Genomic DNA, 15,208 nt, shown 5'->3' on the forward strand with positions numbered 1-15,208 from the left:
CCCCCCCCCCTCCCCCCGCCGCCGCCGTCTGTTTCTGAGCTTCCACATCCTCGCTTCCGGGGAGAAGGCTCAGCTTGGTCAGAGGCCAGAGCCGCTAGGCGGCCGTCCAGGCGCCGGCCAGAGGCCCAGGGGCTCGGTGGGCGGCCCGGCTCCGGGAGAGTCGCGGGGGCCGCGCGGGCCCGCACCCACCAGGCACCCCCGTCCCGCCCCGTCCGTCCCTTGATTGCCCTATTTGGACACATTTGCAAAAAGCGCTGCTCGCCCCCGCGCCTTTATTCCCCAAATACAGCAGATGGCTCCGGCGCAGTGTTTCAAATCAGATGTTAGGCAGAGCCGAGCCGGGCCCAGAGCATCTGGGTTTGCAAGAAGCAGGGCGCAGAGCGCGCGAGGCCTGGAGAGGGGGAGAGCGCCGAGGGGAGAGCCCGCGGGAGGGCAGCGCCTCCCCTCCCCGCCTCCAGCCCCGGGATTCTTGTGTCTTTAACTTTAGTGCGAGGCAAGGTGCGCGCTCGCAGAGCGCAGCAAGCGGGTTGTTTCAGGAGGGAGAAATTTTAGGTCAATTCCTTTCCAACACACGCGCATATACACACGGACAAAATGCTATCACAATTTTCCTATTTAAATTATTTTAAATGGGGTATTAAAAAGAGAGAGAAGTGGGGAGCAAATGAAAAAAAAAAAAGGAATAATTCAGCTCCATGCAATGTTCATGCGTTTCAAAAACCTAAGTGGGTTGGGTTCAAAAGGACATGCTGCTGTTTCTGAAGATTATACTCTGTCTTTTTAAAAGACTGTCAGGTACAGAGTTAGTGAAGTTGTGAGGCAAAGACACACGGTGTAGAAATTGCTTGTTTTTGTCAATATCTGAAGAAAAATTGAGGAATCAGAGTGGTTTCAGAGTGTCCAGTTGGATATTCGTCAGCCTTGTTGTACTGCCAGCTTGTTAGTCACAGTATGGTGCTGTGACCTTAGGCATGCTCCTGCACCTCCTTGGAGGCCCCAGTTTGATAATCTGCAAAATGAGAGGGAGGCCCCATCTTGCCCTAATATTCTATGAATAAATGAAATTCCACCTACTTAACTAATACATATTAAGTACTATGATATCTGCTATAATACTTGGCACATAAGTGCTGAGGAAGTGATGGCTATCATCACAAATAACAATATAAACCCCCCATATCTGCCATTATCATCATATCAATTTTCTTTTTTTTTTTTAAGACTTTATTTATTTATTCATGGGAGACACAAAGAGAGAGAGAGAGAGAGAGAGAGAGAGAGGCAGAGACACAGGCAGAAGGAGAACCAGGCTCCACACAGGGAGCCTGATGCGGGAAGCGAGCCCAGGGCGTGATCCTGGAGACCTGAAGGCGGTGCTAAACCGCTGAGCCAAACCAGCTGCCCTCAATTTTCTTTAAACATCAGTTGCTTTAACTTAAAAAGAAAAGACTGGGCAGCTCAGACTTAGACCGTGATCCTGGCTGGGCCTGTGGAGAAAGGGGGAAAGCAGGTGCTCACATCCATACCTTATTTCTAGAAAGCAGAGTGAGCAGCCCATTATCATGTTCTCTTCTGGCAGCATTTCCTGATTTCACCAATGGTTTCTCTTGGGGATTGTTTGGAAAAGGAATATGGGCCCCAAACCTTTCCTTCTTCCCATCTCTGAAAGCTTTTTCTCATCTACTTAAAGATACGCTCTTCTTGGTCCTTAAAGCTATTTTAAAATAATATATATTTGTGTGTTCCCTATTCTGAAAAGTAATGACCTTTTCAACTAGAAAAGGTCTAAGAATAAACCAGTGGAAATTATAACATAAAGTTTAAACACATAGGGTTCTGCTCCCGGTGACTCTTTCTACGTTTCCCTTAGTAAACGGTATCCATTTCACTGTGCAAGTCAGGATTATCCTAGGCTTTTCTCTTCCCACTTTCACCTTCTCCTTCCCCCTTTTCTTCCTCCTACCTCAACCAGTAGTTAGTTATATAATGCCCTATATTTGATGAGTATTTGATGAGTATTTGTTGAATCAACACCACTAATACCTAAAAATTATATAGGGCTTACTGTGTGCCAGATAATCTTCTTAACATCTTATATGTATTTACTTATGTAATTTTCACAATTCCATCATCCCTATATAACATATGGGGAAACTGAGTCACAGAGGCCTTAAGTGTCTTGCTTAGAGTCCCATGGCTAATAAATGGCAGAACTGCTTCTCAAATCCAGTCAGTTTAGCTTCAGAGGCTGTGTGCTCAATCACCGTTCTTTATTGTCTCTTTCTATCTTGAGACATTTAGGTTTAATCTTGCCATCAGAGTCAAGTGTATTTGTTCCAAGTTGAATAAAACAGTATATTGCTTGTGCTTAGCTATTGTTTTTCTGTAATTTGTCCTACAGATACTATTTAAGTTTCTTACCTTCCCAATTGAGTAGGTGCATCCTGGAGCTCTTAGAATGGCATGGACACCAGGGCAGAGAAGTATCAGGTGGCTCCATCACTCCTCCCTGGCAGCCTCACTGCAGCCCAGTTTCTCGTGTACACACAAGTCAGCAGGATGGGGAGCAGCAGGAGAGAAAGCATCAGAGGTAAACTGAGACTGGCATAAGCAGGGAAAGGAATACAGACTTGCGGGGCACCTGGATGGCTCAGTCGGTTAAATGTCTGCCTTTGGCTCAGGTCATGATCCCAGTGTCCTGGGATTGAGACCCACATGCTTAGCAGGGAGGCTGTTTCTCCCTCTCTTCCCTGCTTGTGCTCTCTCTCACACATAAATAAATAAAATCTTAAAAAAAAAATCAAATCTTGATTCAATAACCTATTATGAAGAACTGGAAGTCCACAACAGGGTGTGACGTGACCCAAGCTATGCTTTTAGGAAGGTCAATTTGATAGCAGTGCAAGGGAGGGAGGGGCATGAGAACAGGCTGGAAGCAGGGATAGCAACGTACCAACTCATTCCTCAGCTGCCTCTGCTGAACCATGGTGAGGGCTTCAAGCTGTGCAATACAAATGGGAAAGGACAGATCAAGTTGAGAGATGCCTTGGAGGTAAAATTGGCCTCAGTGCCTGGGTAGACAGAGCCGGTAAGGGGGAGAAGACAAACAGGTTTTCAGAGAGCAGGAGAAAGGTAATATCAGTGGGTGGCAATGGTGAACAAGATAGGCATGGGCCGTGCCTTCCTGTAGCTTATAGTCTAGTGACGACACATACTAGATAAATAGGCTAAAAAATTATGTCAATTTCTATAAAAGAAGAGATAGAATATGAGGTGGCAAGCAGAAAAAGAGGTCTACTTAGAGGTAGAAAAATAAGCAGTGAATTCTTGTGTCATAGAATCCAAGGAAGTGGCAAATCTCAGCAAGAAAGAGATGGTAACAATATTAGGATGTTATAGGATTTAGCACTAGATGGCCATTAATGGCTTTGGAGAGCACAATCTGTAGAGTGGATGGGAGAGAAAATTGTGCTCAGTCAGTTCGAGAGTGACCGAGGCATGAGAAAACAAGGGAAATCAGCCCATGCCAGGCTTTGTGGAAGTTTGGCAGAGAAGGAAAAAATAGGAGTAGCTGGAAAAGGAAGCAGGCTTGAGAGGACTTTCCTAAGATGAGGGCAAGGGTAAGTACTTCGTGGCCTCAGGGAGAGGTGAAAAATTCAGAAGACAGAAGGGCACAGAGGAAGGGGAAGAGAGGATTAAGAGCAGAATTGCACAGAGAAGTAAGGCCCCTTGGCCCAGAAGACAGCACATTATAAGGGGGCTTGAAAAGTAAAAGAACTAGGTGCCTTGAATGCGGTCAGGAAGCAGCCTAGGAAACATTTGCCCCTCCAGATGGGCTGCATCTGAAAAACACCACCACTCTCTTAGAAAGAGAGAGCTGCATGCCAGGAGAGACTCCTGAAATAGTCTGTTATTACAAATTCAATACACAAACAGTATTTGCAAAATCACGCCAGCATTTATCTCAAGAAATCAATAAAAAGTATTAAGTGGCTCTGATTTTCCTTTTACCATCTGAAACAGGAAAAATCTAGTAAGCTGTTTGGCTAGACATTACTTAAATCAATTACCTACAAATAATTAAATTTATTTTCAAGTACAACAAAATAGGAAAATCATTTCAACTGTCTCCTTTAGATGGATGTATTTTCACAGTGGGCAATGCATAAGTTGAAGGGAAATAAAAAAGAAGAAAAATAACATTTATTGAGCACCTACTAGGTTCCAAGTGTCTTGGATTAGATATAAGATGTCTTTTCTCACTGAATCCTAATACCCTATAAGGTAGACCTTGTCACCTTACTACATGAAAATGAGGTTCAAACACGTTAAAGAGCTATTCTCCTGAATGATCATCCTTTAATGTAACTACCCTAGATGTTTATGTCTAGAGACGGCTTGGCACCAACCTCTAGACCACTGTGTTTGGCACTCTTTGCAGCATGGTAACCCCAGAGCACTAAACAATCCCCTTCTTATGATTTATCATCAGAAGGACCTTAGGAACTCACCATTTCACTCATAACCATTTGTAATATATATGGTCTCAGACATCTTTCTTGCCCACAGTCTCCTCTCTGGCAATTACCTGGCCCTTAGCCCTTGCTGAAGGGGCAGGCCCAGGTAGTTAGACTCAACAGCTCTGCCATTTGATCACAGCTCAGGAGATATCCCAAGATGGAACCTTTCATCCAAGGCCTGGACTGGTCAGCTCCTCTCTAACATGAATCTAAGACACAGAAAATGCATCAAGTTGTGATGGGCTCTGGAACTAAGAACCACGTAGGTGTGAGGTTGGAGTTGGTGCCAAACCAAAGCCATGAGCAAGTTCTAGTATGTGCCATGAGAGCAGCAAACATGAATAGAGAGAAGCAGCTGATCTGAGGAGAAGAGAATGGGAAAGAAACAGAGAATGAAGGTTAAGAAACCACATAGCCCCAGGGAAAGAGATTATTTCCATCTTTGATTCCTGTCTATTTGAGGTTTCCCTATACTTCATCTCAGGCCCTTTGTGCCCATATTATCTAATGTAGCTTTATAATAAACCTTACTTTTTGAATTTGTAAATAAAAATTATTGACTCAAGAATTGCTCATTTAACACAAAATGTTGCATTAACAATATAGTGACATTAGCTAACATTTAGTGCTGCACATCCAAAGTGCCATCCATTCATTACTTCATTTGATCCATAAGCAAGGTGTTAATTCTCTTCTCCTCTTACAGGTAATGATACAGTGATGCAAAAAGGTGAACTCCATCGTAAACCCATTGCCTAGCACAAGTGGGACCCTACTTCCATCCTCAAATAAACTCTACTTTGCCTGTAGAGTTTAACTCAAAGTTAATTCAGGTCTTAAATCCAAGAGGGTTTTCTAGCAGTTTAATTGGTGGAATGGGAGTAATTCATTTCTTTTTCAACTATAGAAACAAGTTGAAAATAGCTACAGAAAACAAAATTTATTCCTGAACCAAAAATTAAAACTTAATAATGCACAAGCAAATTGCATTGAGCTTTTATCACATTTTGCCCTTGCTGAACATTTTTGGCTTCAACAGCTGCTCCATGAAATGTAACTGTCACTACAGTGAATAAATAAGCAACTATTGCTGTGATACAGCTGCCCCTTCTAACAACATTAGGGCAAAGCCTTTAGTGGAACCACAGGCCGGAAGAGAGCTACATTCTTACTGAATATGGATGGGGTTTCATGTGGTCTATAGCGATCCCCAGCGATTACAGTGTACGTAGAAGGGCAAATGAGCTTCAGAGTGGACATTTACTATTTAGCCTGCCCAGCAGACATTCCTTCTTCTGGGAATTTTTCCAAACCTAACTCCACTTTAACTATGTGATGCCTATGGGAGAGCTGCCATTTTTTTTTCCATGAGCCTGCCTACCTGGCCACAGTCAAATGGTCCAAGCCAGGCCAACCAGAGCCTTCCCTTTGGATTTTGCACACTGGAACCAAGAAAGAGAATCAGTGTCTAGGAAAGGAGAATTTAAAATGTAAAACTCAGGAGCTATCAGCAGGCCATGTTTTCTACCGCACATTGGAAGGTAGCCTTCTAAGAGAGAATAAAGCCAACATTCAGAGACAAAAGAAGAATGTTAAAAGCATTTGAATCCCTGGTTACAATAGTTTTTGGGTCTAGCTGTATCACTGCTTTCCCCACATTTCATTACTCAATCCCTTCTTGGATTACATAGGCCAATAAATTCCCCTTTTATCTAAATTGGCTTGATTTATGTTTCTGTTGTTTTGTATAAGAGTCCTAACACATTCTTATCATTTGTTCTCAATTTTTGTGGCCATTTGTAAGGGAGGACATACTCTCTTTCCTCAAAAAAACTTGGGTAGCCTCAATATGTTCCTTTCCTTCCCATTATCCTTTCTCTAACCAATATTCCCCTAGTACAAAGATTAGCCTCCCAATTCCATGATCTTTACAAACATCTTAGAGTCAGAGCCACCATATCAAAGAACCTCAGGAGTGCTATTTGCAAATGTGAATCACATCCTCTGGAGTTGTACAATACATAGTCATATTCAGCAGCCCTGCTAATACCCAGGATGGAGTTTTTAATGCTGAAGAGAGCATTATTAGCTTGTTTACTTACAATGTTAGCATAAAGTTAATGGAGGGCAAGATGGCAGATGTGGCCTCCAAACAAACAAAAGTGCTATATAAGAACAAAAAGTTATAGGGGTGCCTGGATGGCGCAGGGAGTTAAGCATCTGCCTTTGGCTCAGGTCATGATCTCAGGGTCCTTGGAATATGCCCTGCATCAGGCTCCCTGCTCAGCGTGGAGTCTGCCTGAGATTCTCTCCCTCTGTTCTTCCCCCATAATCATGCTCTCTCTTTCTCTAAAATAAGTAAATAAATCTTTTTAAAAACAAGTTATATTCTCTGAATATAGATTTGCTAACCCAGTAGGATGGGCCAGCCATCTCAAATATGGGATGCCAATAGCAAAACAGTGCTGGCAAGGCCTGTGGGAGGATGAAGGGCATTGAAGGCTGACAAAAGCCATAGAATAGAGAACTGCATGGGTCATTCAGGTTTTCATCCTCATGGTCAGTAGTACAGATGAAAATAGACTCTTAGTCTTCCTTTAGTGATTCCGCTTATTAGATGTAGTCTATATAATATTCTAGTAATATCCCAATGCCAGGGGCCCTCTAATCACACTGCACTTCCCACACCAGCTCAGTTTGTCCAGATGTAAGGGGAATGGGTACCAGATCTTCCACAGCCTTTGCCTTTGTTATAACTTGCTCAGGAATCAAGGTAAACTAAACCATCACGTGGACATGATAAATAGGTCAAACTTTTCAAAGCAGAGAAAAAAGAAGCAGGGGCAGGGTTCTACATTCAACACAGGAATGTACATTCAAAAGGACTGGTTTTTTTTAAAGAGAAAGTCTTCTTTCTTTCCTTAGCACCCTATTCCAGGTAATTCAAAGATTGTCATATTTAAGGAGCAAAAAAAATTTCTATAGCCTTGCTATTCAAGGTATGGCTAGAACAGTTGCACCTGAGAGCTGGTCAGAAATGCAGAATCTCAGCCCTACCCCAACCCCACTGAATCAGCATCTGCACTATAACAGGATGCGATGGGATTCCCATGCACATTTCAGCTTAAGAAGCCCCAACTTGAGGTACTTATTCAAGATGCAGATTTCTAGGCATTGCATCTAAAGATTCTGATTCCGCAGGTCTCAGGATGGGCTGAGGGAGCTATAATTTACCAAGTATCTCTGGTATGTTTTTTCTGGAATTTCCTGGACCACACTTTGCAAAATACCCCAACCCCAAATTTCCCTTAACACTGGTAAAAAGCAATTTCTTATTCTTCAACATATTTGAAGGAGTAAGGAAAAGAAACATAGAAAGGAACAGTTTCTTTCTTTTGCAGGAAGCCAATGGTCAGAGAAAAACAGATTATCAATGTCTGTTACTATCTCTCTACCATTGCAGTATGTCCTCCCTCTGAGCTAAACAAGCAATAGGAAGAGCAGATGGGAAGACCAAGAAATAGGGAGCCAGAAGAGTGGGAAAATGGGACAGAAGAGAGACAACTAAGTGGAGAACACAAGAGAGAGAAGGGAAACAAAACGGATCATTGCCACAAGATCCATATTATGATTATCATTAAGAATTAGAATTCCAGGGGATCCCTGGGTGGCACAGCGGTTTAGCGCCTGCCTTTGGCCCAGGGCGCGATCCTGGAGACCCGGGATCGAATCCCATGTCGGGCTCCCGGTGCATGGAGCCTGCTTCTCCCTCTGCCTATGTCTCTGCCTCTCTCTCACTGTGTGCCTATCATAAATAAATAAAAAATAAAAAATAAAAAGTTGTTTAAAAAAAAAAGAATTAGAATTCCAGTAATATGAAATAAGCAGGACCTGCTTAAAGCAACCATAAAAGACTCCTGAGAGACTTAAAGGATTTGAATAAATAGAAAATATATATTATTCTTGGATAGGAAAAGAGTATTATAAAAATATCAGTTCCCCTTAAATTAATCTAGAAATATTTTTTCAAGTTGATAAAATGATACAGAAGTTCATCTGCAAAAATAAACATGTGAGAACAGAGGAGAACGAGCAGTTATAGCTTTATCAGATATGAAAATATATTGTAAAGTTATGCTAAGTAGAAAGTTTGCCATTGACGCTAGTATAATCAGACCTAATAAATATAGATACTTGATACATTGTAAGGTAAATAATAAATAGCATATTAAATAGTATTTTTATTGGATAAACTAGATAAATAAACATTGTACAAATATTTAATATTTAATATTGAATCAGTTAAATAGCCATCTGCAAAATTAAATTACTGCTTATACTAAAATAAGTTGCAGATGGAATAAAAACTCAAATATATAAATAAGAAAGCACAAAAATACTAAAATAATACCTATGTGAATAACCTTCTTTTATTATTATTCAAGAAGAGTAAAGGCCATTCTAAACATGAAATAAAGCCCATAGCCATAAAAAGATTGCTAAATTTTAATGCATAAATCCTAAAAAGTTTTTTTTTTTTTGACAGAAGCCAAAATAAGGGGATACCTGGGTGGCTCAGCAGTTTAGCGCCTGCCTTTTGGCTCAGGGCGTGATCCTGGAGTCCCGGGATCGAGTCCCACTTCAGGCTCCCTGCATGGTGCCTGCTTCTCTCTCTCTGTGTCTCTCGTGAATAGATGAATGGAATCTTTAAACAAAAAAAGTCAAAATAAAAATTGTAAACTTGGAAAAAAGATTATAATACATATAACAGACTGTTTATATGAAAAAGAAAATAATCCAACAGAAAAATTGGGAAATGACATAAACCAACAGCTGAAAATATTAATGGTCAGTAAATATATGAAAAGATGTTCAATATCACTCATAGTAAATGAAATTAAAACAAAAATGAGATACCATATTTTATAGATTAACAATGCTTTTTAATAGTTTTATAATACTTGATCTTGAATCTCATACACTGTTGGCAAGATTACAAAGTAGTACAAACTTTTTGGAGGCCACTATGGCAATATTAATCCAAGTTATAAATACTATACTCTTTGACCAATAAATTCCACCTATAGGGATTTACCCTACAAAAATAATTGATATGTGTGTAAAGGTATCTGTAGAAGGATATTTGTAGTAGCAAAAACACTGAGAACAACCTTCAATAGAGATTTTGATAAATGCATTATAATATGAATACACCATGGACTATTATGCAATGTGAGAAAGAACAAGATGGATCTACATCTATCTCTATAGAAAGATGACTAGGAAATAGTGTATGATCGGGGGCAGCTGATCCTTTCAGAGCAGGATATGTAGTGTAATCCTTGATTATAAAGGCATGGTGTCTGAAAATACACGGCCTATGTTGCAACCAGGTTTCCTACTCATAAACCTTCAAGACCTTAAGTGGAAATACTCGGCCACTCGGTACCTCTACATATTGAAGGTGAGAATAACACTATGTACTTTACCTAGTGCTGTGAAAACTAAACAAAATAGACATGTAAATTGCTTAGCACAATACTGAACGTAGAGTTAGCACTCTGCACAAGAAGCAATTCACAGTGGTTCTCTCTGGGAAGTAGGGCTGGGCTTGGAGCTTGCCTGGGACTTCTATTTTATACTTTGCTATACTGTTTGATTTTCAACTCAAACATACTACATTTACAATAAAAAATTCTCAATTTAAATTTCAAGTTAAAGAATCATATCAGAAATTTATTTTAAAAGACTATTCCCTAAGTATTTCAATATTTGTCATATTCTCAAATTAAATTCCACTCAAAAATAAATGTCTATACTCTTTCCTCAAATATGAAAACCAAACAGCAGTTCTCTAGCATCTGTAAATCTCATACTACCCATCCAGACAGGAGGGCTGAATTTGCTTGGTGAAGGATAACAGCAGTGAGTCACAAGGCTTAAGTTGACTTATTTGTTGTTATAATAAACCATTATTCATTCATTCTCTAAAGTATATAAGACAGACTGACCTTGGTAGCATTCTTTAGGAGTGAGAAGACTGTAAGCCAAATATCTAATCATCAGAATCAAAATCTGATTTCTGGATCATCAGAAAAATCGGCCTCTTCTGCTGCCAAATGATCCTCCTGCTGACCACATTTTCAGTCAATCAGAATATAATCCTATCACGGGCAGTGAGCGAGCGTGAGGATTGCATTTTGTTTCATAGCTGTTCTAAACATGATTACTGCTTTCATCACACAGCCATATCATCAAGTCAATAAGGATTTTCTATACTGACTTTTCATGTTGCACAGACTGTCGAGAGGAACCCGGGTAATTCCAATTTGCTGCACAAAACCCAGTTCTGCAGAGAATAGATTAATACCTATTCACCTTGGCTTGTTCAGGATAAACCACGGTACTACTCACCAGTCCATTAGTACATTTCTTTTATTCCAAATATATGAAAAACTCACTAACCTTAAGTCCTCTCAAAAATAGGTTCCTCTTTTAAAAATAGACTTTTAAGACACTTCTCATACTCAAGCTATGGATGCTGTGAAAATCGTACTATTGCATTCCATTCTTTGCACATCCCTACATTTAAAAAAAAATCATACAACAGTCTCCCCTTTTGAAACTCTGAGTTGCTTGCCACAGTAATGACTAGCCCAATGGGATTTTATGGACAGAAACCAACAGCATTCAATTGTCAAAATATTCTTCCAGCCTCAGATGTAAGCTCAGTCCCAAAAGGACATGGAATCACATCTTTCGGCCCAAAGCTCTACGGCCCCATAGCTGACTGTGAGGAAATGAACCAACATGCAGAAAAATATTTCCTTGAAATGTCCTGTGGCTTGGGCAGCCCCCGAGGCTCAGTGGTTTAGCGCTGCCACAGCCCAGGGTGTGATCCTGGAGGCTCTGGATCGACTCCCACGTCAAGCTCTCTGTATGATGCCTGCTTCTCCCTCTGCCTGTGTCTCTGCCTCTCTCTCTCTGTCTCTATGAATTTAAAAAAAAAAAAAAAGTCCTGTGGCTTGCCATGAGAAATAGAAGAAGTCTCGGGGTGCCTAGGTGGCTCAGTTGGTTAAGCCTCTGCCTTCAGCTCGGGTCATGATCCCAGAGTCCTGAGATAAAGCCCCACATCTGCTCCCTGCTGAGCAGGGAGCCTACTTCTCTCTCTCCATCTGCACCGCCCCTGCTCACACACAAGTGCTCTCTCAAATGAATAAATAAAAAATCTTTACCAAAAAAAGCAATAAGAAAAGTCTTAAGGGTCTGGAAAAAAAAGAGAGGTATATGTCATAGTTATCATTGTAAAAGAGATAACTATGTATTCAAGGTGTGAGAAATATTTAGAAGAAAAGAAAAATAAAGAGATCAGGAGACATAATAACATCTTTTTCCTACCACCAATCTATCTCTTGCTCCAAAAAACATATATATTTTACCAGGAGCACTGCAAATCTCCCATACTGAATAACAAAAACTTTCCATGTGTCTGTTCAGCTACTGCCACCATTTCACAGCAAAACATCCAGAAAAGTATTAATAGTCACTATCTTTACTTCCTTAACCCCCAATCTCTCTTCACCTCACCCTAATCAGACTTCCATGGCACAGTAACTGCTTTTTTCAAGTCACTAGTGAAATCCATGCTACCAAATATAATGATTATATTTCTGACCTCATTCAACTCAACTTCTCAACCACCACCTCATTGAAAAACTCTCTTCTTTTGTCATTTTTGACATTATGACATTATGGTATCTTGGTTTTCCTACTAAACACAGGTGTCCCCTTGGTCTCATTTGCAATTCATTATCCTCAGCTTCCTTCTGAACCCTGGCATGTCCCATAACTGAATGCAATTCTCTCCTTTCTATCTTCCCTTACACCATTGGGATCTCATCCAATCCTATGGCTTCAAATACCATCCATATACTGATGACTTCCAAGGGAGATCTCTGGTACAAGTATCTCCCTTAAACTCTAATCAGCTATCCAAAGGCCTAGGTGACATTTCCACATCAATGTCTAATAGAATGTCAACCTTAATGTGTCTAAGCAGAGCTCCTAATTTTCTCCCCTAAACTTGCTCCTCTTTTAGGCTTCCTTGTTTCAGAAATGGCATTATCATGAACCCAGCTTCTAAGCCAAAACCTACGATTCACCCTTAACCTCTTTTTCTCATCACCTTTTATATCAAATTATCAAGTCCAGTAATCTAACCCCATAGAATATCTGAAATGCATCATTTATCTCCATTACCATTCCCTCTACCCTAGCCCAAGACACATTTATCTCTCACCTCATGAAGTGAGAGCTCAACTTTCAATGAGATAGCAGCTCACAGAAATATACAATAGCCTCCTAATTGTTTTTTCTGATTACCAAAGAAATCTTTTAAAATATTAATCAGATCATGTTCCTCCCCCCTCGTCTGAAATTTTCCAGTGGTTCTCTATCCTTCTTAGAACAACACCCAAACTTCTTACACTGTCTTCAATGCCCTGTATGATTTGGCCTCTGACTTGAATGAGCTTATCTTTCTCCCTCATTAAAATCCAGTCATGCTGGTTCTTCTTCTATTCTTTGAATATACTGAGATTTATCTCACTTCAAATGTTGCATAAACAATGTATTCTACTTAGAATTTTCTTTCTCCAAATCTTCCTATGGCTTATTTCATCTGGTCAAAATGGATCTTGGGTTGGGTTAGATGGAATCACTCCAGAGTAATTGCCTTGACTACCTAACTAAAATAGCCTACCAATTCTCTCTCTCCTGGTCACTCCCTGTAACAACCTCCTACTTTCTTTCTTTCATAACATTGATAACAATCTGAAATTAGTATTTTTAAATTATTTTTCTATGTCCTTCCCCCCTCCCATTAGAATATACACTCCATGTAAACAAGAACTACTGCTATTCTGGATCCGTACTACACAGAAGAATATTTGGCACATAATAAGAACCCAATAAAATGGCTGAGAAGAGCTAACAAATAAATGGATAACAAAGATAGTGCAAATGTAAGCTTTGCATTCATTTACTGAGCCATTCCAAATATTTACCAGGTGCTTTGTTGTGATGCTCAAGTTGGATATAAAAATAAGCAAGTATTCCTCTGCCCTTGAGGAGGGGCATCCCAAAACCAAATTTATCAAGAACTACCAAAGAAAAGCCAAGGGAAATAGGTAAACTAGAAGGAAGTGTACAGATCTTTGTTTTTGTGACATCAAATAACTATCTGTAGATATTTACAGAACTAAAAAAAATAGGCAGCTTTCAAAGGTTGAAAAATTACACAGCTTTCAAATATTGAGGACAAAAGTCAGACTGGAATAATCAAGAGATAATTATTATAGAAAGCAAAATTGTTGTAGGAACAAAGTAGCCCATCTGTTTAGAAGCTGAGAAGGAAGAATAAAAAGGACAAACATAATAAAATCAACAGATATTTCTGAGCCTGGTAATGACATACATGGCACATGTGTGAAAGGAGGAAAGGAGGTAAAGAAGGAGAAAGAAAAGGATGGAAAACAAAAAGGAAGATGAGAGAAAGAAGAAGCCAAGAATAGCATGGAGAATAAGACACAAGGAAAAATAAAATGAATGTGCATCAATAATCAGAGACAGAGAGGTGGGGAGACCATTAAGTCTGATGTATGTCAGACAGAAACTGGGCCCATGAGTTGGAAGTTCCACTAGACCAGGAGCTTTCCAAAGGCCTGGGCTACAGCTTACTTTGTGTTCCCAGCTCCTGGTATAGTGATTGTTATGTGGGAAGTTTTCAAGAGGCTCTATGATATGATGGAAAATGCCAGAATGAGATAGCAGCTCACAGAAATTTCAAAGTGGGGCTGTATTAATCAGCTCATGCTGCCATAACAGAATACCAGAGGCTGGGTGGCTTAAATAAGAGAAATTTATTTTCTCACTGTTCTGGAAGCTAGATGTTCAAGATCAAGGTGCCATCAGCATTAGCTTCTGGCAAGACCTCTTCTCCTATCTTGTAGATGGCAACCTTCTACTGTGTCCTCACTGTGTCCCTACAAAGCCTTTCCTCTGTGTACATGAAGCAAAGGGGAAAGAGTCCTGGTATCTGTTGGATTAGGGCTCTAGCCTCATGACCTCATTTAACCTTAATTATCTCTTTAGAGGCCCTATTTCCAAATACAGTCACATTGGAGGTTAGGACTTCAACATGACTTTGGGTCAGTGGGGAGGACACAATTCAGTCCACAACAGGTGCCAAAAAACAGACAACTCCAGAACTCTCAAGGAGAATATCAATGCATCAAGAAAGTAGAGTTGAAAAGATGAATGAGAAGTTATTCTTTGGGAAAATTTTGGAGTTTGATGTTCTCCCTGCCTCCAAAGGTGGTAGAGGGACTGTGTGATCTCTTAGCTCGAGCCTAGTGAGAGGGGCTTTAACTCAACCATTGAAAGGAGGCCTTGATGTGTATACATGCTCCTGGTGCAAGGCTTAGGAGACTGGTCCTGATGCATATTCGAAGAATCCGGAAATGAGAGGCTGTGCTTATCAGCCTAAGGTGGTGCTAAGGTGCAATAGAGTGCTGTCTTTGAGAAGTAAGTGCCCCCCCACCAATGGCTAGGCAACGAATACATGAGTGTTTCCCACATGGGGGGATACAGCCTGGAGCCAGTTTAAGTGCTCCCCAAGAGGACCACCT

At 40.5% G+C, this 15,208-nt stretch overlaps 1 long non-coding RNA gene across 3 annotated transcripts in view; it reads right to left on the bottom strand.

Moving 5' to 3' along the window:
* The window catches only part of LOC140598366 (uncharacterized), a 109,291-nt gene that overhangs the window by 9,850 nt on the left and 84,233 nt on the right, over nucleotides 1–15,208 (bottom strand). For 2 of the 3 annotated variants that reach the window (XR_012000752.1, XR_012000753.1), the window contains 2 exons: nucleotides 9,087–9,225; nucleotides 2,422–2,535 (listed from right to left, as the gene is read on the bottom strand). This is a non-coding gene — a long non-coding RNA (uncharacterized lncRNA). Of the gene's footprint in view, nucleotides 1–2,421; nucleotides 2,536–2,953; nucleotides 6,901–9,086; nucleotides 9,226–15,208 lie in introns of those variants that run through there. The other variant, XR_012000754.1, reaches the window with a different exon arrangement.

The sequence above is a fragment of the Vulpes vulpes genome, chromosome 3 (assembly GCF_048418805.1).
Source record: "Vulpes vulpes isolate BD-2025 chromosome 3, VulVul3, whole genome shotgun sequence".
Lineage (NCBI taxonomy): Eukaryota > Metazoa > Chordata > Mammalia > Carnivora > Canidae > Vulpes > Vulpes vulpes.